Raw genomic sequence first — 5490 nt, forward strand, 5'->3', positions numbered from 1 at the left:
ATTGGCTAAGCCAGAGGACTGAACCTCCCGTTATCAGAGGAATAGCAAACACAAACAAACAAACTAAACTGCTATTTGTGAGTTATTGTAATGTTCGAGTTCACATGACATTGGTCAAAATTGGACAAATTGAAAGAGTTTTACTTTCAGTCTTATTTTTTGTTTTGTTTTTGCCAATAAATCACAAAGGATAAGGTTCTGGGGTGTTGCTCATAGACGCCTCAGGAAGTAATAGATCCATTCTGGGTCGTTTCGTTTGTTTGTTTTTTGTTTTTTTTTTTTACTCCAAAGGGTCTAGATGAACTTTAGGAGAGCTTCATCACTCTGAAAGAAGAGGGAGTGAGAAGACCTTACACCACGACGTCCTCTCAATATACAGCCCTCGACCAACACAACAGTCAGTGATTGTGTGTGTGTGTTAGTGTGTGTATGTGTGTGTGTGTGTGAGAGAGAGATGGGGTCCAATCACAGGGCTTGAAGGTGCCACAGTCACAGGTTCTGACTGTAGACCAGGGAGCAGGTCAGTTTATACTGTTACGGTGTAGGTAGAAGGTGAGGGTGGCAAGGTCTTGTTTCTGTGGGCTGCCAGGGACAGAGACACTGTCCTCATACTTTGTAGTAGATGTTGGCAGGGCTCTGGGGCGGCATCTCCTGGACGATATAGACGGGGTGTCCGTAGTCCCCGCTCACCTTCTCGTAGTGCGGGCAGTAGGCAGAGTCCGAAGTCCGCAGAGGGATGATGATGTCACTGGGTTCCGAACCATTGTTGTTGCCCCCGGCGCCGCTGCCTCCACCCCCTCGTTTGGGGGAGGTGAGGGAGGAGAGGGAGAGGGGGGGGGTGGTGCGATTCGGAATGCTTTGAGTGTCGCCGGCGGTAGCACACTACGCAGATCACCGCGGTGACGAGCAGGAGGAAGGCGGAGCCTCCGGCCGCCCCAGCGATGACGGCGATGTTAGAGGCAGGGAGAGGGCCGTTCTCTCCGCCTGCTGCCCCTCCTCCCCCAGGCACTCTGGGAAATGTAGTGTTCCCAGTGACCCCTGAGGAATGAGAGGAGAATTTAAGTAACAAAACAAGTTTTGCATTTGCATTTTCATTTGCAACTTTTTTGCAATTTCAGTTATTTCAAAATATAACTTTTTTTAATTTTAATTCATTATTCAGAATATTACATTTTGCAGTCTTATACACAATCATACATCAATGTACAATTTGCCATTACATATTTGATAACAAAAAGCTGAGGATGTTTTAAAAGATTTTGTATATGTATTTAGTTGGTAACCCTCCAGTATTGTGGAAGCTGAACTACTGAGCCTGACGGGGTGTTTCTACAGTTACAGATGCTTCATGAAGGCAGCGCTCTAGTTCCCTGCTGATAACACCCTCTGTCTGGCAAAGGAACACTTTTAACCAATAGCAACGAACCAGTAGAAATAAAGCAATAGAAATGAACCAATTTGAAAAGGCTTTCCCAGTTCTTTGAAACTGTAATGACACCAGTTTGTCAAACACTTAACAAAACCCCCAAATACAAGCAGGAGTTCCCTGTTTAAGGTTGTTGGCTAATGATCCCTGCATGGATATAAATCAGGGTTATTATGCCAGAGGAAACACTAAACTGTATAGGTTTTATGTCCACCAGACCCCCCAGGTTCAAAACCAAATGGAATATTACACCCACATGCATTCACACATATACACACACACACACACACACACACACACACACACACACACACACACACACACACACCGAACTGCATGATTACTGAGCCACCTTAGTTTCATGCTTATTTATTTGTTCATAATTACACTGAATTTTAAAACATGTTCAAGTGATCAATTAAAGCTGTGAAATCACAGCAAGAAAGGAATGATGATGTCACGCTCGATATCCAGGCTAATTCCACCATGGATTTGTGTGTGTGTGTGTGTGTGTATGTGTGTGTGTGTTGGGGGCTGGCGATTGCACACACACCCAGATGAGACGCAGTGGTCCAGGCGTGTGTGCGCCAAGCTCCACCGCAGATTACGCTAAGAAAATACAGCACGTCTCATTGATAATGAGCAATAGCCCTCGGCCTCCTGGGACGGCTTCTGCCTCCTTTACCAGATGGCTGAAGTGACCAGCGTTGTGGAATGTGGTCAACATCAAGGTTAGACCACCATAACATTAGATGTTAGCTAATTACACGCTCACCATACAGCCGCAACGGCCAACGGCCAAACAGCAGCTGCCTTGTGGTCACAATTTGGCTTAGTTATGTTCTAGGTGTACATGTATGTGTGTGTGAGTGTGTGTGTGTGCGTGTGTGTGTGTGTGTGTGTGTGTGTGTGTGTGTGTGTGTGTGTGTGTGTGTGTGTGTGTGTGTGTGTGTGTCTGGTTGCCAGAGTGACAGCGAGAGCTCCAGCCGGGCGAGGGATTGGTCAGTAATACTGGGGATCTGTCTGCAGAAGTGTTCAATTGGTCCATCATTATTCTGAGCACAATTCCTCTCATTTCCTTGCTCTTCCGCACACTCTCTCCTCTTATATTCTCTCTCTACTCTCCCTCTCTCTCCTGGTTTCTCATCTCTCTCCTGGTTTCTCCTCTCTCTCCACTCTCCCTCTCTCTCCTGGTTTCTCATCTCTCTCCTGGTTTCTCCTCTCTCTCCACTCTCCCTCTCTCTCCTGGTTTCTCCTCTCTCTCCACTCTCCCTCTCTCTCCTGGTTTCTCATCTCTCTCCTGGTTTCTCCTCTCTCTCCACTCTCCCTCTCTCTCCTGGTTTCTCATCTCTCTCCTGGTTTCTCCTCTCTCTCCACTCTCCCTCTCTCTCCTGGTTTCTCCTCTCTCTCCACTCTCCCTCTCTCTCCTGGTTTCTCATCTCTCTCCTGGTTTCTCCTCTCTCTCCACTCTCCCTCTCTCTCCTGGTTTCTCCTCTCTCTCCACTCTCCCTCTCTCTCCTGGTTTCTCCTCTCTCTCCACTCTCCCTCTCTCTCCTGGTTTCTCCTCTCTCTCCACTCTCCCTCTCTCTCCTGGTTTCTCCTCTCTCTCCACTCTCCCTCTCTCTCCTGGTTTCTCCTCTCTCTCCACTCTCCCTCTCTCTCCTGGTTTCTCCTCTCTCTCCACTCTCCCTCTCTCTCCTGGTTTCTCATCTCTCTCCTGGTTTCTCCTCTCTCTCCACTCTCCCTCTCTCTCCTGGTTTCTCCTTTCTTCCATCTGTCCTCCCCTCATTGTGGCTCTGACTCTGATGCTGTTATTGTGCTTGCAATGACCTCTCAGAGAAAGAGAGAGAGAGAGAGAGAGAAAGAGAGAGACATTCAGAGAGAGAGAGACAGACAGAGACAGAGAGAGACAGAGAGATAGACAGAAAGGGACAGAGAGATAGACAGAGAAGGACAGATAGATAGACAGAAAGGGACAGAGAGAGGCAGAGAGGGACAGAGAGATAGACAGAGAAGGACAGAGAGAGAGAGAGACAGAGAGAGGCCCTCTGTTCACTGTGGTTTGTTGTCATTTCTCCTTTCGCGGAGTGGAATGGGGTCGTTGTGCCTCTCTCCCCCCACACACTAATGTTCTAACCCATCACTTGAGCTCCCCAGCAGGCCCGGAAGCCGTCTGCCCTACCACAGCTCACACTCACATCTCTGCCTCGCCCAACGTTTCACCACACACAAGTCACAACAGCAAGAGAGACAAGTGTGTGTGTGTGTGTGTGTGTGTGTGTGTGTGTGTGTGTGTGTGTGTGTATGTGTGAGAGAGAGAGAGAGAGAGAGAGAGAGAGCCAGTAGTGTCAATGAGTGTCTGTGTGTCTGCGTCGATGTGTATGTGCTTGTGCAACTCGACACTGTGATTCTGTGTGTGTGTGTGTGTGTGTGTGTGTGTGTGTGTGTGTGGAGGGGGGGAAATAAGAGATAAGGAACAGTTCGAGATGTTCTTGAGAGAACAAACTCGTCCAAAGAATGAGTAATCATCACCTCACTCCTCTCTCTCCTGCTCCTCACCTCCCTCTATCCTCCCCTTCTGACTCTCCCTCTCTCTCCCTCTCCCTCTCTATCTTGGTCTGTCCCTCTCTCCCTCCCCCCCATCTCTCCGGACCAACAGAAACCGGGCCGCCAAACTAACAGCACTAATAACTCTTTGAAATGGCTCCCCACTCCTCCCTGTAGCCCTCTCCTCTCCCAGGGCGGCCATTATCAAGGCTTACACTGCCTCCAGCACTGGCCTCACAGGGCTAGCCCAGAACGGGGAGGGGGGGTCAGGGAGAAAGGAGGAGAGAAGAGAGACACAAGGAGAAAGGGAGAAAGAGGAAAAACAGCAGTTACGAGAGGAAGAGAGGAAGAACAGAGGGATGGAATATATCAAACAGAACCCCAGTGCCAGCTCTCCTTCCCTCTTGCCATCTGTCGCATCTTTCTGCCTTTCTCTCCGAGTCCAGGAGACATTTCGGGGCTTTAGCACTCCGTGTTGCACGTATCTGGCCTGTACGTTCGGGATATAATATTTATCTCATAACCTGGGTTTCCACTCAGAAGGGTTTACCTGGATTTCGGTTGTTGGTACGGCCCGCCTGGTCGGGTTTGGCAGGCTTCGGAGGCAGTCCATAGGGACCTGTGGAAATACAACGAAAGGCTTTCAAATAGAACTTTATATGGTTCTGAGAGTTCCGAATTAGGCCTGTTTGACCCACAAGCAAAGCCCAGACAAACTCGAATCTCTCGCGATGGTAGAGATACGTTTCCCAAGGGTCTCTGAGAGGCTTCACCCATCAGTTCATGCTTAAGAATAGGACGGCAGTGGTACAGGTGTCTCCTGCCCATCAGATTAGTTCACCCGCAGCCCTCGTGAACTTATGAGGGATAATCATGTTATTTTTTTTTCAGTACAGCATGTCACATGTACACATAAGTGTATGGGGGTTTGGATGGCGTATCTCATCAGAAATCTGCACCAGGCATTTATTTAGATGACAAACAAAACAAGACTTGACCTTTTAGCCGCAAAGCAGACAAACAGAGAGACAGAGAGAAAGAAAGGAAGAGTGAGAGAAGTGAGTGAGTGAGAGAGAGAGAGAGAGAGAGAGCAAAATAGGATACTTTGTTTTTTAAATTGATGTACCTTATTCATTGACATAATTTACAACATTGATTTGTGTGTGTGTGTGTGTGTGTACTCACTCTGTCCCACTTTAAGCACCACCTTCATGCCCTGTGTGGCACACACTCCCCCTCTCATGCTCTCCAGACCCTGACGCGTACCGTCTGATGTAGCTGAGGAAGAAGAGCAGGACACAGTGAGAGATGAAAATGAATAAAGTACACACACACACACACACACACACACACACACACACACACACACACACACACACACACACACACACACACACACACACACACACACACACACACACACTCGGTTTTGCTTAGAAGTCCTTCGTCTCCAACAGAAATGGCCCAGTGCAGAGTGCGGCACAGTGCTCACGCAGCCTTGTTCTCAACCTCTCTGG

The 5490-nt window shown here is 48.4% G+C and overlaps 1 pseudogene across 1 annotated transcript; it reads right to left on the bottom strand.

The window, feature by feature from the left end:
• Window positions 1–206: 206 nt before the first annotated feature.
• On the bottom strand, window positions 207–5279 carry LOC143504520 (ephrin-B2a-like; annotated as a pseudogene). Its single transcript, XR_013127570.1, has 3 exons — window positions 5159–5279; window positions 4524–4592; window positions 207–1038 (listed from the first exon to the last, which is right to left on the bottom strand). The product of XR_013127570.1 is annotated as an ephrin-B2a-like (transcript).
• Window positions 5280–5490: the final 211 nt, after the last annotated feature.

Source organism: Brachyhypopomus gauderio, unplaced genomic scaffold (genome assembly GCF_052324685.1).
Source record: "Brachyhypopomus gauderio isolate BG-103 unplaced genomic scaffold, BGAUD_0.2 sc280, whole genome shotgun sequence".
Classification (NCBI taxonomy): Eukaryota; Metazoa; Chordata; class Actinopteri; order Gymnotiformes; family Hypopomidae; genus Brachyhypopomus; species Brachyhypopomus gauderio.